Here is a 27,167-nt window from a genome sequence, read left to right on the forward strand (position 1 = left end):
TAGATAAAATCTAGTTGCTTAAGAGGCCAGAATCCCAGGCCAGTAGTGGTGGTGCATACCTTTAATCCCAGCACTTTGGAGGTAGAGGTAGGAAGATCACCGGGAGTTAGAGGCCACCCTGAGACAAAATAGTAAATTCCAGGTCAGCCTGGGCTAGAGTGACATCTTACCTCAAAAATAGAGAGAGAGAGAGAGAGAGAGAGAGAGAGAGAGAGAGAGAGAGGCCAGCCAAAATAGTAGGAGCATATTAATGTGGCAGATGTATACATACACATTTCTCCCAAATCTAGGCAGTATATAATATTTTCCCTTAACTAAGTTCAACTTCAAATGGAAGTCTGCATTTTTTTTAATGAAAATATCAATGCTTTACAGCTCTTTAGAAGAAATTTAAGGTGTGTTCCTCCAAGGTTCAGGGGCCATTTCAGAAGAGGTGGCAGAAAGAATGTAAGAGGCAAAGAAGGGGGAGGAGTGCTTACACTGCTGTCTTCCTTAATATTCATGATCTTATAGTGGTTGATGCTACCTACACAAGACCCACAAAACAGGGGAAGAAAAATGACATCAAAATAGAAGACAGACTAATTGTAAAGAAGAAGGGATTAAGAGGAGAGGGGGATTTAGGAGGGAGAAAGAGGAGGTGGTGGGTGGGGATTAGGATCATGATATATCATCTATATTTATGGAAGTTGTCAAGAAAGATTTTTTTAAGAAAGAAATTTAAGATGTGTTCTTATTTTTAGGTATGGATGCTTTATTTTTGCTCTTTTCATTCCCTGACATTTACATATTGACTGTTTTTTTTTCAGATAATTCATTATATAAAAGTACTATTATGAGTCTAACCTGCAGAAGTGAATCCAGAGAGGACAATTAAGAACTAATTAATACTTTCTTATAATTCAGTCAGAATTCAAAGCCCTAGAAATTTAAACACTATGATTTAATAATTTTTAAATTTTATGTAGTTTTAAATGCTGACAGAAGTGTGTGATATACATGACTTCAAGTAGTATATGTATGTTTGAATGAAGAAGATCCCTTAAATGTACTCCTGAAGTGTACATATTATATTTTCTGTTCTTTTCAATATCTAATCAATGTCTGCTTTAAAATTAGACTAACATCACTGATAAGAGTAATTTTTTTCAAAGGATTTTAGAAAAGATAAAGATATAAAACTTCAAAAAGGATGATGATGTGGGAATTGTAAAATGACAATGAAAAATATAAATTAATTTCTAAATATAAAATGACACAACTTTTGTTTGTCCTTGATAAGCTGCTGGACATCTCTTTATTTTCTATCTATAAAATAAGCACAATTATCTTAACCTACTAAACAGCTCTGCTTTGTAAGTAAATGTGTTAATACTCATACTCTACTAAATATTATACCAATTTAAAACAACTGTCCCCTAAGACCAGTTAAAGGAAGAGCTTTGGCAGAAGACACACAGCTTAGTGTCAGCTGAGAGAACTGTACACAGCCAAACATCTTCAGCGTTGTACAAGGGACCTCCCTTAAGTGTCAGGCAATAAAAAGCTTCCCAAGACTTCATGATTAGGAATTTGCATAGATTAATTTAGTATATGAACTAGACTAAGGTTATCATTGAAGGCTGGGGTTATGATAATAACCCATAAATAGATATAACTACATGATCATTTATTCAAAGTGTCCAAATAAAAAATTAAAATGCCATACTAAAAAATGAAAACAAATGTCATATTAAAATTTTACATTCAAGGACTAGAGAATAACTCAGTAGTACAGCACTTGCCTAACATATTCAAGGCCCTGATTTTCAGTCCCTGTGCTTCCATTCAGGATGATTTAAGGAGACCTGGCATGGTGATACATGCCTGTAATCCTAGCACCTGGGAGGTGGGGGTAGCAGAATCAGAGTTCAAGGCCAGCCTAGAATACATGAGACCCTGTTGTGGGAAAAAAGCAGAGATAAAAATAAACAAACAAAAAGATATTTAAGGGAAAGAAATCTAATTCATATTTATATCTTTTACAAGGTATTTTCTTTAACTCGCCATATAAATTTAGATAGACCCAAAACTGTGTTGGAGAGATGGCTCATTGTTTAAGGCACTTGCCTATAAAGCCTAAGGACCTGGGTTCCATTACACAGTAATGATGTAAAGCTAAATGCAAAAAACCTGGAGTTTATTTGCAGCAGCTAGAGACCCTGGTATGCCTATTCTCTTACTCGTTTCTTCTCTCTCAAATAAATATAAATTGTCTCAAAACTATCTTTAGGTGGGCTGGAGAGATGGCTTAGCAGTTAAACGCTTGCCTGTGAAGCCTAAGGACCCCGGTTCGAGGCTCGGTTCCCCAGGTCCCACGTTAGCCAGATGCACAAGGGGGTGCACGTGTCTGGAGTTCCTTTGCAGAGGCTGGAAGCCCTGGTGCGCCCATTCTCTCTCTCTCCCTCTATCTGTCTTTCTCTCTGTGTCTGTCGCTCTCAAATAAATAAATAAATAAATATTTTTTTAAAAAACTATCTTTAGGTAAAAAAAAAAAAAGAAAAACAATTATCTTTAGGTAGTAATCATCAATACCATTTAGTAAAAAAGACTTAAGTAATTTTTGCCGTATGTACCTCCTTAAAAGCTATAATTGCTAAAAAATCACTACTTTCAATGTTTTCATATTTTATTAACAAACAAGTTATTAAAGAAAAAGGATGGGAGAAAGACAGGAAAGTAAAAGCTAAGGAATATTCTTTATGTAACTTTTGTCCTAAATGATAGAATTAGATCATGTCCAAATCATATTACTTTAGTCCAGAGGTTACTGGAAGAGTTACAGTGATCCTTAAAGTAGTTATAAAAATCGAAACAGAGAGTAGAACAAACTTCTGCTTGTAAAAAGAGGTAGTCTTTCAGAGTTCATTTCATAAAAGAATTCATCAAATCTATACATCACTGTGTCATTTTTAGCAATAGTGTCTAAAGTTTAGCCCAGATATTGAAATGGATAATAAAAAAAAAAAATTCCAAAGTACACCTTAGTCTATGTGGGATTGTAAGTAACTTGCTTTTGTTTTAAAGTGAACAGTACTTAAAATTACTCTAAGAACATATGACATATTTCTGGGAACACTGAGAGAAAATAAAAAGCACTGTGGAAGTTCCTTTTATTCAACCTTCTTTTGAAGTACTAATAGACAGTGAATCATTAAATAAAATCACAATGCAAGAGAAAAGGTGTCAAAAGAGGCATCTGAGTTTCACCGTGAAAGGAAAAATGAAGTAGAATGTTCTTAGTGTAAAATCACTTTAATATCCTTCATGAATGGAAGTTCTGGGACAAAAGAAAATAACCTCACACTGGGACATTTGGTCTAGACCCAGAGATTTGTACCTATGTGAGGAAAGACATTAAATTTGATTTCATGAGCTCATTGATTCACTGGAGATTTTCTAATACCTTTTCCGTCTCAGACTTTGCCACCATCAACATAATGCTCCTGATACTTCTCTGAGCCATCACTAGGCTCAAATCTGAGACCTTTTCAAATCTGTTCTCTTCCACCTGATGTCTTGCAGTGATTACTCCATACCATTGACACCCACATTTTCTCAAGTGTGGCCTTCTTCCTGAGGTCAACATTACTAACCTTTTAAAAATCACCATCAACTTCCCTCATTCCTAGAGCCTCACCTCTATTGTTGGTTTGTCCAGGACTTTTATTATCTACTACATTTTATAATTAATAGTATTGTAACTTTATTATATGTTCACCATGTTATTGTGTCTTCATCCCCATCCCAACTAAATACAAGCTCCAGAAGGGCAGGTTTGTGTGTATGTGGCTTGTATGGTGATTTGATTCAGGTGTCCTACTTAAATTTATGTATTGGAATGCTATGTCCCCAGCTGGTAGCAATTTGGGAATTGGAGCCTCTTTGAGAGGGTGTATTATTGGTGGCAGGCATATAGTGTTACAGCCAGCTTCTCCTTGCCAGTGTTTGGCACTCTCCTGCTGCTGTTGTCCACCTGATGTTGGCCAGAAGGGGATGTCCAGCCTGTGCTTATGCCACAGTTTCCCCTGCCATCACAGGGCTTCCCCCATTTAGTCTGGAAGCCAAAATAAACCATTTCGTTCCACAAGCTGCTCTTGGTCAGGTGTTTTCTGACAGCAATGCAAAGCTGACTGCAACAGTAAAATTGGTACTAGAGGAGTAGGACTGTTGTTGCTAGTGACCTGACTCTGGCTAAGCCTTGGCCTAAGAGAGGCCTTGCAGTGCTGTAAGTACAGCTTGATGGACTATTCTGGTCAGATTTGAAAGACCTGAATGCAGTAAGAACTAAGGACTGTGAGGTTAGCTTATAAGGGGAAGAAAGAGGGCTACTGATGCTTTCCATCTGATGTTGGCCAGGAGATGATGCCCACACTCTGCTCACGCCAGTTTCCCCTGTCATCATGGGGCTTCCCCTTGAGTCCAGAGGCCAAAATAAACTATTTCCTCTCACAGGCTGTTCTTGATCAGGTGTTTTCTGCAAGTAACAAGAAGCTGACTGCAGCCCCTAGTCTGTTATGCACTAACCCTGACACAAGTCTTGGAAGCCATATGTTAATCTATTTTGGCCTTTCTTCAACCTCTATCTTACTTTTTCTTTTTTTTAATTTGTTTTGTTCATTTTTATTTATTTATTTGAGAGTGGCAGAGAGAGAAAGAGGCAGATAGAGAGAGAGAATGGGCGCGCCAGGACTTTCAGCCACTGCAAACGAACTCCAAATGCGTGTGCCCCCTTGTGCATCTGGCTAACATGGGTCCTGGGGAATCGAACCTCGAACTGGGGTCCTTAGGCTTCACAGGCAAGCGCTTAACCACTAAGCCATCTCTCCAGGCCTCAAGTCAACTTTTTTATAATTCTTCTTGAAAATCCTTCAAGTCACACTCAACCATAAAGTATACATCTACTAAAAACTATACTGACATGAATAAAGTATGCATCTAATACCTCCTTTGAACTATGTAATTTAATATAGCCACTCCACTAATCTTAAGCTTGTTAAGGTTGTCTTATTCTGGACCTCACTAGATTCCAAGTCTTCTACTTCCATTGTGGCCAGAAGTATGGACATCTAATCCTAAATCTTATTATGAAAGAAAGTGTGAGACCTAGCATAAAGTGTCAGTATTAATAGGTCCTATTATATCTATTTAAACCAAAGGAAACAGTGCTTCAGTCTCAGAGGCACAAGTTAAAATGTCTGACACATGAGTCATTGTCAAAGAATAGTCAGCATTTATTAGATGTATAAGTGGACTAATAGTGACAATGATGCTGTAGATAAATGAGGTTAAGGACTATTGAAATATGAAATCTACCAACAAACAAGCTTTTCTGATTCATAGCTACTCTAATATAATGGAAGCTATTCAAAAACTCTAAGTCAGAAATTCTTCTCCCTATTTAATCCCTCTCATAAAATATGAAATTATTTCTTTCTCAAAGAAGTCATATCTATCTAGAATCCTTCAGATACCTACTAGGGCTTTTGATGACCCTATGTGTAGCTGTCAAATTTCCCATGTGTCAGGAGTTAGAGTCATTGAAGAGAAGAACTGGAAAAGCATGTACATTTTTGTCATAATGCCTGGCAATACTTAATAGGTATTCAATTCACTGCTTTGCATGGTAGCCCTGCATAGAAAAATCTCAAGAATAACATGGTAGTTTGCATATGCTCATACATGAAATAAAAATGTAACATTTACATCAATATTATCTCAATCATATCTACAATTGCCAATTTTGAATATATTCTAATTCTCAGTATTACATTTTAATTTAGTGAAAATGAAGTATTTTTACTAAAGTATTGGGCCATATATGCAACAAAACAAGAAAAAATATAATACCAGGTTTATGACCAAGATAAATCCAGGAAAATTATCTTAGCTTAATTACAAATTGTTCGCACATTTAAAATTTATTTATTTATTTGAGAAAGGGTAAGAAAGAGAGAAAGAGAGAGAAAGAAAGAGAAAGAGAGAATGGTCTCCTGCCACTGCAAATAAACTCCAGACACAAGTGCTGCTTTGTGTATCTGGCTGTGTGTAAATAAGTATGGGAGTTGAACCCAGGCCTACAGGCTTTGCAAACAAGTGTCTTTAACTACTGAGCAATCTCTCCAGCCTCTGTTCTCACAATTTAGAAGACAGAATGTTTTAGACTCATGCAAATGTTGATGATGTAGAAATTCTTGACTAAATGTTAAGTCTTTTACTAGCAATGTGTGAGAATTGTCTCAAAGGTGTTTGTTTAATTTAATTCAAGAAGGCATCTCAACACACACTTAAACACATTCAACATTTTGTTGAAATTTAGAAATCTAAAAGCAAGTATTCACTCCAAAAACAATAGACTATCATTCCAAAATCTTGGAATTAAAACAAAACTTGAGACTTCATGTGTCTCAACTTCCTCTAAGCGAAATATTTCACCCTAAAGGATCCCTGGCCAGTTGTGCATCTGGTTGCCATGTGGACATACTCGGAGACAAGGAGTACAAACACCTCAGTTGTTGCTGAACGACTCCAAAGGGGTTGCGGGAAAAAAGATATGCACAGTAAGATTCTCCATGTTATTTAAGTTGTACCTCCTCTTTTCTCATATTTTACTATGAATCCCAGCTTAGACTCTAAAATGGACAACTAGTCCCTCTTTCATGAAACCACCCTGGTCAGAACCTGAAGATAACCCTTCTGTGCCCTCTCCCTAAATTTTTACTTCTCCAAACTAAAAGACTTTCCTTAGAATATTCCTCCTGTGAAAAACTTTTTAAACCTTTCCTCTGTTCTGCTGCTTCAGAATTTATCAGAGAGGCACCCAATGTGTTAACAAGGTCTAGAAACTTCAATAAACTTATATGAAAGTAAGCTAACTTTTCTCATTCACTTGAAATATTACACTCTGGTATTTATGCCAAAATTACTGCAATTCAGACTGGTCTTTCTTATTCTCATTGTGCCCTCCCAGTAAATTTGAAGGAGATGGTACATTTCCTAGAAAGTGTGAGGTATTAAACCTCTGTGTATAAATAATAACACTGATTCTGTGTTGATTTGATGATCCAGGTATAAAGAACTTTGAAGTTGCTGAACCTGTGATTCCCCAGGTTTGCCAAATCAACTTCAGACTACCTGATGTACTGATAAGCTTACATTTTACGTTTACTATCAAAACCTTATCCAGACAGGTAATGAAAACTGTCACACCACTTGAGACTTCTCCACATTAACGTTGAGTCACTCACTAGTGCTTGAAAACTAGTATTCCCTCACTTGCAATTCACCTGCCATTATGCTTCTATTCCCTTATAATGGTTACATGAATATCAGAAAAGATTATTTCCTGCCTTTTGGAAAGGAAAAATTACTGTAACTGCATCATTCTACTTTGTCGATCTTAACAGGAGTGTAATAAAGATGGCTTTAGAAGACCCTACTTACTGAATCAATGTTAGTCACATTAGAATTCAGTGTGTTATAGAAATCTCATAAGATTTTCAAGAAACAGAACTAAAAGGCAAATAAATAGAAATCTGGATAATTGTCCTACCCTAAATATCTGCAACACCTAAAAATAATTGTTTCATGTCAACATCCTTAGTCAACCAGCACTGTGCTGTAAGGGAAAACAGAACTCCTACACTATTAGTGGTTGGCCATGAAGGTCATTGCAGTACATATAATCAAAACCAGATAAGTTGATGATAGCCAAGGAAACAATCCTTGTCAAACGCTTATGCAATCATCCTTACTGAGAGTCTGGTTAAACCAAGCAACAGTGAAAAGGAAACATGACTTCCAAAATGCAAAGAAACTCTGAACCCATACAATGGAAGTTTCAGCATAAACAACACTGCAAGTACTTCTGGTGGTTGAAAATCAAGTTATTCTCATCAGCTATGTGAACTTCAGTCACTACTGCCCCAAGCCTCAGGTTTTAAAATTAGTTCTGTAGAAATAATAATAGCTGAAGATGGAAACAGGCCATGTCATAGGAGGATATTATTAAATTATGAAGCACCATATAAAAAATTTAAGCCCTCATAAAATATATTTTAAATATATTTTGATTAACTCAGTTTTACCATTTACTCTTGAGCCAACCTCCAAATATATGACAACTGGAATACAATTAAAACATTAACAAACACCAGAATACAGAATACTGGAGACTATAAAAGTTGACTGTCTAAAGGCAGTCTATACTGCCTAGGTGATCTCGCAACAGAATGATAGGTCAAACTTGTCCAGCTTTACTCTCTTATAACCCTGAATACAGACATATACCCATGAGTTTTACCTCAAATAAAAGAGAAAATGGGCCGGGGTATGTATGTACTAGGGAGAATTCTCAGAAAAGCAATTTCTCATGGTTCTGTGCGCCTGAAACTTCTACCCTGCTCCCCACAGATGGGAAGACTGGTGTGTGGCACTCTCTTCTCTCCCAGCGGCCCAGCAAGGTTAGAGTACTGTCTATTGCTAAAGTATATCATAACCAAATAAAAGCTTCTAGCTAAATGCAGTGTGATTCTAAACCAACTGCCAAAGAGAGCCTCATAATTCATGGTCTCAATTATTCTATTGTTTAAATGATGTTGACCCTACTTTACCTCTGCAAAAATAAAGTGAAAAGTTATAAGGGAAACTCAAGGTCATTTTTATTCTAGGGAATGTAATCAGGGATTTATTATCATAGCAAGGGAGCTTAGGATATCTTTTGGCTTCTTTAAAAAATGGTACTGTTGACAACGTTCAGTTATAATGAGAACAAATGTCAGAGCTGCGGCTTTAGTCTAGTCGGTCAAAAATGGAGAATTATATTTCAAAACCAGCACATTCTGCCTCAGCCAGACGTCCCAGAGGTTTTCCTCTATATTTTGTAGTCCTAGGATAAGTTCTTTGAAATAAATCTCATACTTCTGAAATAATTTAACTTTGATTCAAGTATTCTAACTTACAGACATGCTTGCTCAAATGTGTTCCAAATTATATTTTTAAATGCTGTACATGTGTGTCTTATAAAATTCATGATAACTCTTCAAAGACCCCCAGAGTCTCAGAACTGATAGGCAGATAAACGTTCAGATACTCTTCTCAGAATAGTCTTAGTGACATTAAATACAATTGTTTTTCAAAACTTTTGAAGTAAGTATTTATCTGGTCACTGTGGTCTTGAAATACACTGACTTAGAAGTCTCTGAGTTTTAAGCAAGAGAAGGCTTCACTGTAATAAAATAGACTGCATAGACAGGATGTGAGTGTAGAAAAGGTGAGACTAAAAGCAGTTCCCATAAAGGAGACGTCACACACACACACACACACACACACACACACACACACGCTACTTTACATAATTCACTTAAGTAATTGGAAACAAAATCAAAATTTGAAACAAAAAGCTACCCTCCACAAAGTTCCAAGACGAACTACAACTTGAAGAAACCTTTCTCAACAGAGATGGAATCTAATTGAAACTTTTTTGTCTTCCAATTGGAAAAAAAAAAAAAGTTTGCCTTGGGAACTTGAGAAAAGATTTCCGTAAAGCGGCTTACAAGCTGTGTAGCTAGGACGAGACCCTGTGGAAACAAAGTGAGCGGTCTTCTCTCTGCAGAGGCGGCAGGCGCCCGCTCCGCACCCGCAGCACCTCTCTGGGACGTGGCCGTGAACTCGGACCGAGTGAGGTCCCGCCAGGACGCGCATTCCCCAAGGGCAAGGCAGGAGCGTGGTCCCCAGCCTGAGAGCCGCGAGGAGCGCGGGCTCCGGAAAGAGTGTCCCGGACTGTACCTCTTTGCTGATGCGCCGGTGACTGTCGCCTCCGCTGAGTCCCCTGCGCCTGGCCGCCCCCGAGGGTCCCCGAGAGCAGCAGCAGGAGGACGAGGACCCGGGCGGGCCCGGGCATCGCGGTGGCCGGGAGCGGATGCTCAGGAGCGGGGAGTCGCTCAGCCTGGTCTCTGGCCCAGGCTTGAGTGCGCGAGCGGCAGAGGAGGTGGAGAAGGAGGAGGAGGAGACAGTCGTCCCGCCGCCGCCCCAGCGTGGGGGAGAAAGAGGACACTCCCCACCCCTGCCCAGGCCCGGGCCTTTAACGGGTCCTTGGTGCAAGGACCTCTCCTACCGCGTGCCTTCCTTCCTCCGCGAAAGAACCACGCAGAAGCGGAATCTGCTATCCAAACTTCTTTTAAATTAAGAAAGAAACTGATACGAAAGCACTTTGGGGGGTCAGCAGAATCTCTCCACATGGAAAACATTATTTGTGGGAAATCCGTACAGCTAGGAACTTTAGCTTCTTGGAAACTGTTGGCTGCTGCCCCAGGGTCCAGGTGACCCCAGGCCCTCCCAGGGCCGGGGGGACTAAGGTAACCGGGAAGGAGGTGGACATGGGACCTGCTCATCACGCAGGGAACTTGCTCCCTGCTGGACAGCTGACCAGGGCAGCCGAGGGCAGCAACTAAAGAACCCTGGCACTCCAACTGCAGTGTTTCCCACCACTACACGGGTTAGAGAAAGGCTTGGCGTTAACTCAGAGACGTGTGCTTAAGGGGGATTTTTGCAGACATTTCCTCTATGACTCCACTTTTGAACGTTGACAGTCTTGTTCCTTACCTTTAACTCAACAGAACATTGTTATTTCTGCCAACAAAGTTCCGATGGCAACTGAGGACCAGTTTTCTGTTATTTGCTGAGGCCTCCATCAGTGGTTCTCTGAAGGTCTGAAACAAATCCTTCCTGGGTTTTAGGACATTCACAGACTATCAGGCTTGGGTAGTACTGGCATCAGTGTATCCTGAGATCAGGGTCAAGGTGCCCACAATCTACGCCACACAGTGTTCGTCTTAAAGTTCTGAACATTTCATGGAGATGCTTTAGGGAAAAAAAGACTGCATTATATTTAAAAATGTTATTGAAGTCTGTTTGCATATAATAGTTTTAGTATGTGGTTTATTGAGGAAATAATGTATTTGTTGTTTGGGCCTTCAAGGATTGTAGCCTGTCAGAAAATCATATCACTTATAATAATCCTTCTTACAGTATTTGAGTCCTCATATTAGCATGTGTTCTTTATCCCACTAAGCATTTCCACATTGCAATACAAGTAGTTCTATATAGATGACTTTTGTTCTTTTTTAGTTTGTAGTTAAAATATATTGACATTTCTAAAGATAGCCTATGGAAGTTACAATATTTTCTATGTGGTTTTTCTCAGTAAAATAAAGGGCAAAGTGTTCATAATGGGATGGATTGACAAACACCGGCCCAGATCCACCCATCTTATTACCCATCCATATATCCAACCTTAACTTCCACATTTGCATCTATGCTTTCTTTCAAGGAAATTTTGGTACTGTCTATAAAGTACAAAAAAATTGAATGTTAAAGTTTTTCCTTCATTGAAATTTTGTAGCTTCTTTTGTGTTTTCTTCTTTAATTTATGTGTTATTTTAAACTACATTTAAAATATACAATATTAATCTTTCCTAGATATCTTTTTTCTTTATTAATTTTTATTTATTTATTTATTTGACAGAGAAAGAGGGAGGGAGGGAGAGTGAGATTGGGCGAGCCAGGACCTCCAGCCACTGCAAACGAACTCCAGACGTGTGTGCCTCCTTGTGCATCTATCTCACGTGGGTCCTAGGGAACTGAACCTGGATTCTTTCGCTTTGCAGGCAAATGCCTTAACCACTAAACCATCCCTCCAGCCCTAGATATCTTTTTATTAACTTCTAATTTAATTCCTAACATTAACATTCAGATAAAATAATTTCATTACTTTTAATCTTAGGAAACTTAAAAAAAAGTTCCCTAAGATTATCTCTAACATTTGCTGTATTTTTGTGACTTTTCATACTCACTTGAAAACAGTGATATTTTGCTCTTCTTGGGTGTTATGCTCTATAAAGGTTAATTACATGCACTGATTTAATAATGTATTCCTCACACGCATTCATTTTCTGTTTGTTCTATTAATGACTGAGATGAATGTTGAAATCTCCATGTGTAATTTGGATATTTCTATTTCATCCTTCAGGACTATTATTTATTCCTTGCTTCATAGCAAATTATCACCAAATTTAGCAGCTTAAAGTAATAAATACTAAATATTTATCAGTTTGTAGTTATTGTGAATCAAGACCTCAGAATGAATTTACTAGGGTGGCTATTGTCTGATTATCTCATGAGGCTGCAACCAGGACATTGTCAAGAGCTACAGTCCTCTGAAGAAGGTAATATGGTCCAGAATCCACTTCTAAGGTAGCATTGGCAAGTGGCTTACATCTTTGCCACACATTTCACTATAACTCTACTGAGTATTTACATATCTTAGCAGTATACACACCTAAACCAAGCTATGAGTGGGGAAGGGAAGGGAGGAGAAGCAAGAAGAGAGTAGATAAATATATCATGCTATTTATGACCTAGTCACATCATTTCTTCCGTCACACCCTACTGATTACAATTAGTTGAATCAGTAGAGATCATAGTCAAATAATGAGAATTTAAGCTCCTCTTTTTGAAGGGGGGAGTATTTTAGAATATACAGTTATTTTGTAAAACCACTGTAAGCCTATAAACTATGTCTTTATAATTTCTTCATTCTAAGATTCCTGTTACTACCAAAGCTCTCTTATCAGTGTCTGTATGTTAGTATGATCTTTTCTTAAATGAATGTTTCTATTTCAGATGACACTTTTTTAGCTAAAATCGACTTACCTTATAATCAGAGATCTGCTACACTTCCATGTATCCTCTATATTTCCAATAATTAATGTCTACTTGGCATATTTCATCCATCCTCTATGTCCAAAGGTGCTCTCTTATACTTAGTATCTCATTGAACACTGCTCTTTCTAATAGACTTAACTTTTCCTTTGTACTTTATGGTTTATATCTGGGCTTTGCAATGTGGTAACTACCAGACACATATGGTTGACTTACTAGAAATAAATTAAAATAAAACTACTCACTCAGGTCTTTTGTCACTTAGCCACCACACAAATGTTCAGAACCGACATGTGGACCATATAGAGTCCATGTGAACAAGCCATATACCGTTGTCACTGAAAGGTCTGTTACACAATTCTGATTTATGATCTGTAGAAGAGAAAATGGCATGAAAGAAACCAACCCCACAGGCTAATTACAAAACAGTTTATTTTCTGTAGAATTTCTATTGATCTATGCAGGAAAGTATCCTGTTTCATTGCTCAGCTTATAAAACCTACAAAAGATTATTAGGAACAAAAAAGATATAAGTCAAAAGAAGTCTTTGAAAACAGACACTAAGCAATTTAATATATAAAAATAAGTTATGGATATCTATTTTTTAATTTTTTTTATTTATTTATTTGAGAGTGACAGACACAGAGAGAAAGACAGGTAGAGGGAGAAAGAGAGAATGGGCGTGCCAGGGCTTCCAGCCTCTGCAAACGAACTCCAGATGCGGGCACCCCCTTGTGCATCTGGCTAACGTGGGACCTGGGGAACCGAGCCTGGAACCGGGGTCCTTAGGCTTCACAGGCAAGTGCTTAACCGCTAAGCCATCTCTCCAGCCCAGTTATGGATATCTTTGAAGAAAGAATAAACATAATATAGTGTAGACTAACTTAAGGACACAACTCTTCAAAAAACACCCCTATATTATCAGATTTTTTTATGTAGTATTCAAGACCCAGTGTGAATCTTAGGATTTTTGACCTAATATGCATGACACATTATTCTACTGAAAACCTTATCGTCCAAAAAAAAAAAAAAAAATCAGGTAGACATAATCCCCAGCACTAGGGAAGCAGAGGTAGGAGGCCTGCTGTGAGTTCAAGGACATCCTGAGACCACATAATGAATTCCAGGTCAGTTTAGGCTAGAGCAAGACCTTACCACAAAAAAATAAGTAAAAGCAAGAAAGATAATTTCTTTTCCTTTTTTCTTTTCCTTTTCTTCTTTTTCTTTTCTTTTCTTTTTTTTTTTTTTTTGTCATGCATTGGGGTGAAAGTACAGATATTTATTTTTAATTTTTTTTCAAATTTTTATTAACAACTTCCATGATTAAAAAATATCCCATGGTAATACTCTCCTCCCCCCCCCACCACTTTCCCCTTCGAAATTCCATTCTCCATCATATCCCCTCCCCATCTCAATCAGTCTCTTTTATCTTGATATCATAATCTTTTCCTTCTCTTATGATGATCTTGTGTATGTAGTGTCAGGCACTGTGAGGTCATGGATATAGTAGATTGAAAGCAGTTCTAGCAATTTATATATGCTGAGGAAAAGGTCTATTATTATATGTAAGAGCACATGGTTTTTGATCTGGGAAATATTGCAACCAGCTCTCCATTTTTGATAAATTGATTTGTCAGTGTGGTACAAGGGTATGGGAAAAATCAGTAAGAGGAATGGAAGCAAATAAACTTCACGAGGTGGGAGGCAGTATGTCATTGTTTCATTGATTCCTCTTGCGAATGTCTGCTCTAAACTAGACATGGACAGTGGTTACTAAAGAGGAGAAGCAAGATTGTTATCACAAAACTTATATTCTATTTTAAAAACCAAATAATAAAGTATTAAAAAGCTGTAAAATGCATCGCTACAAATTGTTATAATAGTTACAAAGGAAAGTAAGTGGTTTAACAGTGACAATAAAATAAGGCTTCTTAAACAGTGTCAGGAAACCCTCTCTGAGACGGTGACATTTGAGCTGAGATCAGACAGAGGACTAGATTCCAGAGGATACTGGTGTCAGCAGAGAGGAGGGAACAGTTTGGAGATGTTTGGGAGCATCAATTCACATACCTTGCAAACCAACCGGACATGGGGATTTAAGGATCATTCTAAAGTTTCTGCCTGGAGCAACTGGCAACTGGCTGTCTGGCAGTGTGTACAACTGAGATTGGAAACACAGGCTGACCGGCAGGTGTGAACTAGCAATATGGAGGGAACGGTCACTGGGGCTGTCTGGATGGTTGCTTGTTATTCTCTGACAGCATTCTATGGTAGTTTCATGAGCAGCACACAGTTAAGAGACCCGACTTCTCTATGAAGAAGAATAAGCTTGAAGGGAATAATCAGAAAACAGCTAGCCTAAAAACAATTTAACATATGCTCATTTGAAGCATAAATTGATGTAGATAAGAAGATGTGGAGTATGATTTGTAAATGTTTAGACAACTAGCTGAGCAACTGTAAAGCATAAAGTAAGTTAGGTCTGCACTGTGCCTTATATGTAAATTCCAACAAAAGTTAATGGCAAATGTAAAAATAAAATTTTAAATAATTATAAATGAATTAAGTAAAGAAGATACTGTAAGAATAAAAGATATTTGTAGAATATGTCAAAATTCATTACAAAACAAAAAAATACTCCTGATGATCTTGAAAATTCCTATCTAGAAATAAATATAAAAAATACTATGCAGAATACTATAATATAAAATAATGTTTTCAAAACTCTGACAAACTAAAAAGGTATCCTAAATATAGATTTACTCTGTACTCTAAGCAAGGATATTAAACATTATGGAGACTTTTCACGTTTGTTAATCTAGTATAATCTTGAAGGAATATTTATGTTTTTACTCTTTAGGCTTATCCTTCTTTATAGAGTCCAGCTATTGGATTATTGATAGAAGGAACAGTCTCTGTTCATTCAGAAAGACACACAGATTTCATGGAAACTACAGAAGGTAATACAACAAGCTAGTGTCACATGGATGCTCCCACCAAGCGGGCTTCCAATCTCCAATGTGTTCTAGAAAAAAGCAGAGACAAGTTCAAACCATTGTGGTAACTCTGTAGCATCAATAACAGGATGCATTCCTAAATTCATTTAACTAATATTTACTGAAAGCCTGCTGTGCAGCAGGTACTGGTTAGGTGCTGTGGAAAATGCTGTCAACAAAATAGACAAAGATCTCTATTGCTCTGTGTGGTGGTTTGATTCAGGTGTCCCCCATAAACTTAGGTGTTAGGAATGCTAGCTCCCCAGATGATGGATATTTGGGAATTAATGCCTCCTGGAGGGAGTGTATCGTTGGGGGTGGGCTTATGGGCTTTATAGCCAGTTTCCACATGCCAGTTTTTGGCACACCCTCATGTTGCTGTGTTCCACCTTATGTTGGCCAGGGGGTGATGTCCACCCTCTGCTCATGCCATCGTTTTCCCCTGCCATCGTGGAGCTTCCCCTCAAGCCTGTAAGCCAAAATAAATCTTTTTCTCAGAAGCTGATCTTTGTTGGGTGATTTCTACCAGCAATGTGAACCGGACTGCAACAGTAAAGTGGTACCGAGGAGTGGAGTTGCTGCTAGACACCCGACTGTGTGGCTTTGGCCTTTTGGAGCTGATTTTCAAGAGGAATGTGGGAGGATTTGAAACTTTGGCCTAAGAGATGCCTTGCAGTGCTGTAAGTACACCTTGATGGACTATTCTGATCTGAGCTGCAATACCTGAATGCAATAAGAACTATGGACTGTGAGGTTTGGCTTATGAGGGTGAGAAAGAGCTTTGCCTGGACTGGGCTTGCAGTCTGTGTGAGAAGCTTGCTCTTGTGCCCTTGTCCTGAGAAGTTGTGCAGGGTTGCTTTGCGTAGAAATGAACTGGTGTGAGCAGAGAAATATGACACAGAAAGAAAAATCTTTGGGTGAACTTCTGCCCATTCAGCTGCAACTGAGAGATTACAACCTTTGAGACTGGGCTAACTGACCTGTGCTGGGGTAACAGAAAGACTGTCGACTCTTTTGAAGGGGCCTCAGTGCTCAAGGAGTATCCTGTTCTTCAAAGTCTGCTTTATTCCCCCCTGGATTAACAAATTGGCACCCTACCTGGTATCATGGAGTATAAGAAATGCTGGAAAGAGGGTCATTGAGTTTGCAACACGGTCTTGTGTTTTGGAAATGACCATGGACAGTGTGAAGCGGGTTTGCTGGTTGCTTGCATGGAGACCCCATGGGGCCATGAGGATGAACCGTGGATTGTAGTGGAGACCCAGTGGAGATGCTGGGACCATGAGATGGCTGCCGAGGAGCTGCCAGCCCCGATGAAGTTTTCCAGGCCTGTGAATAGCCTAGCTGGAGGGGTGGAATTGGAATGCCAGAGACCTGTTTCTGGTTAGAATTATCAGACTTGGAGATTTGTCACAGGCTAGAGTTGCTGGACTTGAAGCTACAGAGTTTGATGTTTGCCCTGGTTGTTTTAATTCTTGTATTGGTTGAATGTTTCTTTGCTATGCCCAATGCCATCTATTGCAGTGTGAATATGTATTCTGTGCCATTATGGGTTTTTGAGGTTATTTTTTGGTATTATGGCTCAGTTAAAAGATTTTGGATTATGGGGATGTATGAACATCACTGGAATTGATTAAAAACTATGGGGACTTTTAAAGTTAGAAGAATGCATTGCATTTTACATCATGTATGGTTATCAGTTTATGGGGGTTGGGGGTGGAATATGGTGGTTTGATTCAGGTGTCCCCCATAAACTTAGGTGTTGGGAATGCAAACTCCCCAGCTGATGGATATATGGGAATTAATGCCTCCTGGAGGGAGTGTATCACTGGGGGTGGGCTTAAGGGCTTTATAGCCAGTTTCCACATGCCAGTGTTTGGCACACCCTCATGTTGCTGTGGTCCACCTTATGTTGGCCAGGGGGTGATGTCCACCCTCTGTTCATGCCATCGTTTTCCCCTGCCATTGTGGAGCTTCCCCTTGAGCCTGTAAGCCAAAATAAATCTTTTTCCCAGAAGCTGCTCTTTGTTGGGTGATTTCTACCAGCAAGGCTAACTGGACTGCAACACTCTGTAACCCAGAGCTTTTATTCTGAGGAAATGAGGGCAGATTGAAATAGAAATCACAACAATTAAGTGAATGTGCCATAATAAATGCAGAGATCAAAGAAATGTGAGGTAGAGGGTAAACGTAGGTAACTAGAATAGGTGCACTAAAAATGTGACATTTGGGCTGGAGAGATGGCTCAGCAGTTAAGGTGCTTGCCTGCAAAGCCTAATGACTCAAATCTGATTCCCAGTACCTACGTAAAGCCAGATGCACAAAGTGGTACATGCATCTGGAGTCATAAGCTAGTTTGCAGCAGCTGGAGGCCCTGGTACACCCATTCTCTTTGACTGTCTCTTATCTCTCCTCACAAACAACTCAGTGAATATTAAAAATTTTCAATGTGTCATTTGAAAAAGATGTTTCACTTTTGGTTCTACAGAAAGTGGGCCCTGGAGAAAACATTGGTGCTAACATTTTATTAGGGTGTAAGATGCCAAGAGACCTGGAATTCAGGAAAAATGGAATAAGGTAGGGTAGGAAATAGAACAAAAAAAAAAAAAAGAAAATCTTCATTGAGCAGGAGACATGATGACAAACTGATTGGTTGGCCATGCAAGACTGTTGTCAGCAAAATCACACAAACTACTCTGCCTCTATAGAGAAAAAGAAAACAGAATCATCAACTGACTCCTGCCCACTTTTGGTCACAGTTCTCCACTTAGCAAATATCAGAGCTAAGTCTGTGTTTGGAAAGTCTGTGACAATACAGGAATCCCTACACAGGCAGCAAGCAAGAGGAATAGTGCTTACCTTGCATGCATGACCCCTAGGTTCAAACCCAAGGAAAAACAAAATCACACACAGTGACAACCTGGCTCTAGAGCTCTAGAGTAAGATGTTTATCTTAGTCAACTTCTTCTCCTTGCTGGGACAAAATACCTTACAAAGATCAGTTCAAGGGAGGAATGGTTTACTTAGTATGGTACCAGGTCACAATGCTTCATTATGGGAAAAGCACAGCAATCGGAGCTTGAGGCAGCTGGTCATGTTCAGCACATGAGGAAGCAGAGAGTGATAGGTGTCATATAGTCCAGGACCCCAGCCCACAGAATGGCACTTCCCATAGTTAAGGTAATCTTCTCACACTAATTAACCTAATCAAAATAATCTCTCACAGACATGCACAAGAGGCTAACCTAGTCTACATGATCCCTAAAATGATATTCTAGGTTCTGTCAAGTTGAAAATTATTTTTACCAAATTTAACCATCACACCATCCTTCAGACTATTCCAGATAGAAAGCAGGGCATGTGCCTAGATCTGGGGTGATGTATATTGAAGCAAATGCAGACTTGAAGACAGTAAAGGGTGGGGAACTGTTAAGGAAAGTAATGCATTAATAAGAGACAATGGTAAGGGGACCAGGTAATGTTAGTCTTTCTGAGAACAATGTTTTCACTCTATGTGAAAATACCAGCCATTGTTACTTTACACGTTTTAAAGATCCATCTGGGTGTAGGGAACATGCATAGACAAGATGGTCAGTTAGCAGACTACAACAGAAACCCACACTTGTGATGGTGGCTTGAGTTCAGGAAGAGCAGAGGAGAGAAATGCCAGTCCCAGAGGGGGTAAAGTTAGAACACATAGGGTTTTCCTGCTTCACTCTCTTCACAAAGTAAATTTTATTAATATTGGTAAAAAAAATAAAATTATAAAAGTAATAGAAGAAAACATAAGAAATAGAAATGCATGGTTAAGAACCCAAAGTTCCAAAGTCAAAATCAATATCAGCATTACCACCATAAAATTAACATAACAATAGTCAGGTAGAATATATGTGTAACATATATAAGATATATGTTATTTTATTATCTAGACTATATAGGGCATACATTCTGCAAAAGGTATATATTTTTTTTCTTTTCTTACTCTTTTCAATGTTTTTTTTTTTTCTTTTCTGTGCTTGGGTTCTATGTCTCTGTGTGTTGCATGTGCATGTGTGTGAATCTGTGCATTTGACTCGCTGTTTAGTTAGGATTACTCGCATAATCATGGGTGGGGAGTTATTTACTATTGTATTGGGAGCTTACTGAGAGTATGCCACTGGGGTGAGGGGAGCTACCCTTATCCTAGCAACCATTAACTGTCAATAACTCTCCAGAGGAGTGTGGGGGTATCATGAGCTCCTTCACCAACATCCATGACAGCATGCTGATGTGCCAAATATTGTTCAGGTCCTGTGCATATGATGACAGCCACTGGGCATTCATGAATGCTACAGTCATGCCTTGCCCAAAAGATGGTGTTTCACAACATTCTTCCCCATCCTATGGCTCTTAAATTCCCTCTGTCCCTTATTCCACAATGTCTTCCAAGCCTTGCAGGAGATTGTATGGCTGTCCCACATAGCACTGAGCATTCAACTGTGGCTTATTGTGAGTACTTTGACAAGTTTATACTCTCCACAATAGTGACCACTCACTACAGGCAAAAACTTCTATGACCAAAGCTGACAATAGCACTATTCTATAAAGCCAGAGGCCATAGCTAAAAGGTAGTTTGATGGGAATACCATACCCAGTTAGCCAAAAATCAGTAGTAGCTTTCCTAAAATATACATAAATAAGCAAAAGAAAACAACTTGGCAGAAAAATGGACAAAGAATATGCTAATGATATTCACAAGAGAAATACAAAGAACAAGGCACTCAGTCTTGCTTATTTAAATGCCAGTTGGCATTAAACAGTATGACAGGGAACAAAGATGAAACTGATACACCCAAGTTTGCAAAAAAGGATAATACGGACAACTCATTACTCTATGATAGTTTGTGATTGGCCAATACATCAGAGAGCACAAATTGATGCAAACACACTTAAGTGTAAAATATCTGTTATCTCAAGCTGGCAAGACTACTTGCCATCTATTCTTTAGGAATGCTCTCCTATGTCAAAATAGCCTGAGCAAGTTTTGGTTTTTTTTTTTTTTTAATATTTATTTTACTTTATTTATTTGAGAGAGGAGAGAGAAAGAGCTAGACAGATAGAAAGAGAGAATAGGCATGCCAGGGCCTTCAGCTGCTATAAACAAACTCCTCCTGCATGTGCCATGAATATATGAAATATATATATGAAAATATGAAAAAAATCAATTTGCTGAGCTAGAGAGATGGCTTAGTGGTTAAGGTACTTGCCTACAAAGCCTAAGGACCTAGGTTTGATTCTCTAGAACCCACATAAGCCAGATACATATGGTGGCACATGCATCTGTATTTTGTCTGCAGTGCCCACAGGCCCTGGTGTGCCCATTCTCTCTCTCTTAAATAAATAAAGAAACAAACAAACACACTAGTGGTTTGAATGTCGTCCATAAGTTGATATATGTGAGCACTTGGTGCTCTAGCAGTCGAGTTTTTGGGAAGGTACTGAAGTGTTAAGATACAGCGCCCTGCTGGAGAAGGTGAGTCACTGGAGGAAGGCCTTTAGGTCTGATAACCTGCGCCCCCACCCCACACACTTCCTGCCGGTTCTCTGCTCCCTGGCTGCACAGACAATGTGACCAGCCACCTCACCCTCCTGCTGTCAGGCCTTATCCAACAGGATAGGCTTTTCCCTCTCAAACTGCAGCCAAAATGCACCTTTGCTCCCATAATGTGTTTCCTGTCAGGTAGTTGGTCACAGCAGCAAGAAAAGTGACCAACAACAATTATTACAATGTACAAAGTCCACAAAAGTGATCTTGGGAAATGTAAAAGGTACAGATAAAACCATGGTAATGAACCTACTTAGCAATTAAAGAAGAGAAAAATGAGGGCTAAAGAAATGGCTCAGTGATTAAGGCACTTGCCCACAAATCCTAATCACCAGAATGCAATTACTCAGTACCCACATAAAGCCAGATGCACAGAGTGGCACATGAATCTGTCCTTCACTAGTCATCCTGGTGTTCCCATTCTCTCTCTCTCTCTGTCTCTCTTTCTCTCCCCCCCTGGGCGTGGTGGTGCACACCTTTAATCCCAGCACTCAGGAGGCTGAGAGGTAAAAGGATCACTGTGGTTCAAAACTAGCCTGAGACTAATTCCAGGTCATCCAGGGCTAAAGTGAGACCCTATCTCAAAAAAAAAAAAAAAAAAAAACTAATTAAATTAATTTAAAAAAAGAGACACATAAAAAACACCTAGTATCAACTTTATAGTTTAAAAGAAGAGTATTTTAAAATCAGTTTTTCTTATTTTTAATTGACAATTTTCTTACTTGTGTCTCATGTATTTTGATCATAATCTTTTATTACCCTCTTTTTTGCCCCTCTTTCACTTCCTTTTCCACTCAAAACCTTCTTTACAACTAGTCCCTCTTCTATACTGATGTCTTTGTCTTTTTTCATCATACATGGCTAAATGTAGATGAGTCTGTATTGTGCAGGTCTCGTGAAAATGGAAACAACTGCTGTGAGGTCATGAACACTATGGCCACCTTGTGTCTAGAAGATAGAACTCCACAGTTCTCATCTCCATCCTCTGGCTCTCACATTCTTTCTGCTACCTCTTCTGCAATGTCTCCTGATCACTGGAGTAGGTAATGAAGATATCTCATTTAGTGCTGATCACTATGCAGTCACTCATTCTCACCATGATCCTCATTAACCATAAACATAAATATTTAGAGGCTACAACATATCCAATTAGCTAAATGATATTAGTAGCTCCTTTCCTATAACCTATAACCTTCTTCTGTGGAGCAGGCCTCAAATCCAATCAGAGAACAGTTAGTTACTCCCATCATAGTCTGGCAACTATTGCACCAATGGTCACAATTTGCCTAGACAGTTGGTTGTATAACTAGTAGGATCCACTACTGGTTAAGAACTATAATGACATTTTCCCCTCAGCAGACGGCATAGCACTTTTGAGAACTTTGGCTGCTAGCAAGAATGAGGAGGCTTCCATCTTAGTTTCAGGTGGATTTCTCAGTGTCCTGCAACTGAAGCATGTGGTGTCTTCAGCAATAGGATCTTAATAACTAGTTCTGGTGAACCACAAAGGACCTTGATAATGGCCTGGATCATGAGTTTTCCTGATCAACAACTCACTGGGAGGTATCCAACCCCTAATATTGCAATTTTTCTGTACAACCTATGGCTTTTAGGCATAGCATTATACATCTTCACAGTATACTTCTCCACAAACTCTTCTTTTAATTTTTTATTTATTACAGAGAGATAGAGAGGAAAAGGAGGGAGAGAGAATGGATATACAAGGGCCTCTAGCCACTGCAAACAATCTCCAGACACATGTACCACCTTGTGCATTGGCTTATGTGAGTACTGGATCATTGAACTTAAGTCCTTAGGCTTTGCAAGCAAATGTTGTAATCATTGAGCCATCTCTTGAGTTCCATAAACTCTTTTAAACTATATTTTTAATTAGATAACAAAGATCAATTTTTTTTTTAATTTGATTAGTTTTCATCAAATACAGGCAGTTTGGTACCATTGTTTAGGCTCATCTATGATCTACCCCCTCCCATTAGACCCTCCTTGTTGATGTAAATGGGACGTGCATTGTGGAGTTAGTCCCTAGTTATTGGTATGCTAAATGTCTCTGCAAATCATGACCCAACATGTGACTCTGACATTCTTTCCTCCCCCTCTTCCACAAAATTTCCCTGAACCATGTTGGGTTCATTTTTGGTCTGCTTCAGTGCTGAGGTGTTGGGGGCATCTGAGGCTCTGGCTCTCTGATTTGGTAGGAGTTGATTTTTCTCTGCGTTGGTCTCCTTCCCCTTTGTGCTGGTATCTGGTTCACAGGAAAGCATCACCCTTGCTTGTTTCACCAATTGTCCTTAGTTTCAGTTGGGCCCCTTTTGAGGTATGTTGGGGCAGCTCTCTCCATAGGATCTGCATCTATCTGAAAAAGAGAAGCAGATTCTCCAACGGAGAGTAAGTTAGCACCCAGAAAATTGAAATAACACTTACTTTTTTAATAGACAGATTGATAGGTGTAGGCCCTCTTGTTCCCCATGATTGATGATAGCTTGATATTGTAGAGTGGGCTTGTGTTTGGGTATGATTCTGACTTGTTTCCCAGCTCCAGCTATGGGTCTAGTACCACTGAGTGGATCAGTTAGCCAAATCAAGAGTAGTTGGTTCCTCACCATGGCTGTGTGCCACTATTGCACTTGTGTGGGCATCACGTCAGGTTATTTGTTGCTAATTAGATTAGACAATGAGTTGCTTGGACAGATATTGGTTGTTTCCCCCAGTTGCCCATGTAGCGCCTTCTGGCACTAGACACGCAGACTGTCTGGGGACTGACTCTCTCCTGGCTTCCAGCCATGCTGTTCGATTTTGCGTATCAGCTGCATGTGGAGTCTTCAGCAATAGGGTCTTACCACTGGCCTTTGGTGGGTCATCAAGTACTCTGACAGAAGTCTGTCATTGTTTTGGGAAACCTTGTAGGTTTCTCTGATCAAAAGCTCATTGTGGATGGTAGCCCCAAGCTGGAAGTGGGGGTTACAGGCCAGTGCCCACTAATAAATTGAGGAAAAACATAACTAATATACAAGAGTTAGAGAGGAGAGAGATAGAGGGGAGAAGGGGAGAAGGAGGGAGGGAAGATGTAGAAGATTGAGGTTAGTCTTGATCCTACCCTCTCCAGTGTCTTGTGGTTCAGGTGTTTCCTGTAAGGGTCTAGTGAAGGTTCTGCCATTTGGTCTGTCTTTTAGGAAGTAGAATTTTATGGTACCAATGCCATTTGGGTCCAGATTACTGTTTTCCACCCTTCGATGCCCTCCCCGCCCTCCCTTCGATCCTATTGTCTAGTCCATGAGGTGCTTGCTGGGTATGTAAGGTATCTTGGGTAGATTCAGGTTAGGTGTTGTAGATGAGTGAGACTATATATCAATTTTTTTTCTGTGATTGGGTAAGTTCACTGAGAATGATCTGTTCCAGGTTCAACCATTTTTCCTCAGATTTCTTTGTGTCGTTTTTTCATACTGCTGTATAGAATTCCATTGTGTAGATATACCACATCTTTGTTATCCATTCTTCTAATGATGGACATCTGGGTTGATTCCAGCTTTTAGCTATTATGAATTGAGCCACTACAAACATGGTTGAGCAAATCTCTCTGGCCTGTGGTTTGAAGGTTTTAGGGTAGATGCCCAGTAATGGTATAACTGGGTCTGTTGGTATTTCTATAGTCAGCTTTTTTAGGAGTCTCCATATTGCTTTCCAGGGTGGTTGTACCATCCTGCATTCCCACAAACAGTGAATGAGTGTCCCTGCTTCTCCACATCCTTGCCAGCATTTATTTTCATTTGACTTTTTGATGTTGGCTATCCTTATTGGGGTAAGGCGGAATCTCATAGTTGTTTTAATTTGCATTTCTCTGATGATTAGGGATGATGAACATTTTCTTAAGTGTGTGTTTGCCATTTGTATTTCTTCCTCTGTGAATTGCCTGTTCAACTCTGCACCCCATTTTGTGAGTGGGGTATTTGTCTTCTTATTGTTTAAACTTTTGAGTTCTTTGTAAATTCTAGAAATAAGGCCTCTATCAGTTGGATAACCTGCAAATATTTTCTCCCACTCTGTGGGTATTCTATTGGCTTTGCTTATTATATGCTTGTCTGTAAAGAAACTCTTCAGTTTCATATGATCCCATTGGTTGAGTGACTGTTTAAGAACTTGAGCCACTGGGGTTTTGTTAAGGAAGCCTTTTTCCATGCCTATATCATGGAAAGTACTTCCTAAATTTTCTTCCAGTAGTATTCAAGTTTCTGGTCTTATGTTGAAGTCTTTGATCCATTTGGATTTGAGTGTAGTGCATGGTGAAATGTGTGGATCAAGTTTTAGTTTCCTTCATGTGGTTATCCAGTTTGTCCAGCACCATTTGTTGAAGATGCTATCTTTTTTCCAGTCTATATTGTTTGGGCCTTTGTTGAATATCAAGTAGCTATAGTTGCTGGACCCAAAATCCGGGTCCTCAAGTCTATTCCATTGGTCTATACTCCTGTTTTGATGCCAGTACCATGCTGTTTTTATTACTATGGCTTTGTAGTATAGCTTTATATCAGGTATGGTGATGTCACCAGAGGTATTTCTTTTGCTGAGGATATGTTTGGATATGCGAGTTTTTTCTATCTCTGTGAAGAACACTGTAGGGATTTTAATTGGAATTGTGTTAAATCTATATATTGCCTTTGGTAGGATTGCCATCTTCACAATGTTAATTCTGCCTATCCAGGAGCATGGGAGGTCTTTCCATCTTCTCAAGTCCTCCTCAATTTCTTTTTTGAGAGTTTTTATATTTTCATTGTATAGATCTTTTACTCCCTTGGTTAACGTTATTCCTAGGTATTTTTTTGTTGTTGCTATTGAAAATGGGACTATGTCCTTTATTTCTTTTTCTGTGTCTTTGTCATTTGCATACAGAAATGCTACCAATTTTTGTGCATTGATTTTGTATCCTGCTACTTTGCTATAGGAGTTAATCACCTTACATATACAATCTCTTACATATACAATCATGTCATCAGCGAATAGAGCTAACTTAACTTCTTCCTTTCCAAATTGTATCCCTTTTATTTCCTTCTCCTGTCTTATTGCTTGGGCTAGGACTTCCAGAACTATATTGAAAAGCAGAGGTGAGAGAGGACATCCCTGTCTTGTTCCTGATCTCAATGGGAATTCCTCCAGTCTCTCTCCATTAAGTATTATTTGGGCCTTTGGAGCTTTGTATATTGCCTTTATTATGTTAAGATGTGGAACGGCCATGCCGATTCTCTCCAATGTTTTGATCATGAAGTGATGTTGTATCTTGTCAAAGGCCTTTTCTGTATCTATCGAAATGATCATGTGGTTTTTATGTTTAAGCTTGTTCATGTGGTGAATTACATTGACAGATTTTCGTATGTTGAACCACCCTTGTGTTCCTGGGATATATCCCACTTGGTCAAGTTGGATAATGCTTTTGATGTGGTTTTGTATTTGGTTTGTGAGTATTTTGTTCAGGATCTTTGCATCTACGTTCATTAGTGGGAGAGAGAGAGAGAATGGGCACACCAGGGCTTCCAGCCTCTACAAACAAACTCCAGACGCGTGCGCCCCCTTGTGCGTCTGGCTAATGTAGGACCTAGGGAACCGAGCCTCGAACCAGGGTCCTTAGGCTTCACAGGCAAGCACTTAACCGCTACGCCATCTCTCCAGCCCTGAGGGGTCTATTTTTTTGATCCACCCTGTGAGCTTGTGTCTCTTGATGGGTGAATTAAGGCCATTAATATTTAGGGTTATGACTGTGAGATTTGATTTGATCCCTGCCATGTTGTGGTGATAGAGGTGTGTCGACATTTCCATGGAGT

At 39.2% G+C, this 27,167-nt stretch overlaps 1 protein-coding gene across 2 annotated transcripts in view; it reads right to left on the bottom strand.

Moving 5' to 3' along the window:
• The window catches only part of Lama2 (laminin subunit alpha 2), a 640,019-nt gene extending 630,081 nt beyond the window's left edge, over positions 1-9,938 (bottom strand). For both annotated transcript variants that reach the window (XM_045157983.1, XM_045157982.1), the window contains exon 1: positions 9,826-9,938. The gene's annotated coding sequence lies outside the window, so the exon portion shown is untranslated. The remainder of the gene's footprint in view (positions 1-9,825) is intronic.
• Positions 9,939-27,167: the final 17,229 nt, after the last annotated feature.

This window comes from Jaculus jaculus, chromosome 9 (assembly GCF_020740685.1).
Source record: "Jaculus jaculus isolate mJacJac1 chromosome 9, mJacJac1.mat.Y.cur, whole genome shotgun sequence".
NCBI classification, from domain to species: Eukaryota; Metazoa; Chordata; class Mammalia; order Rodentia; family Dipodidae; genus Jaculus; species Jaculus jaculus.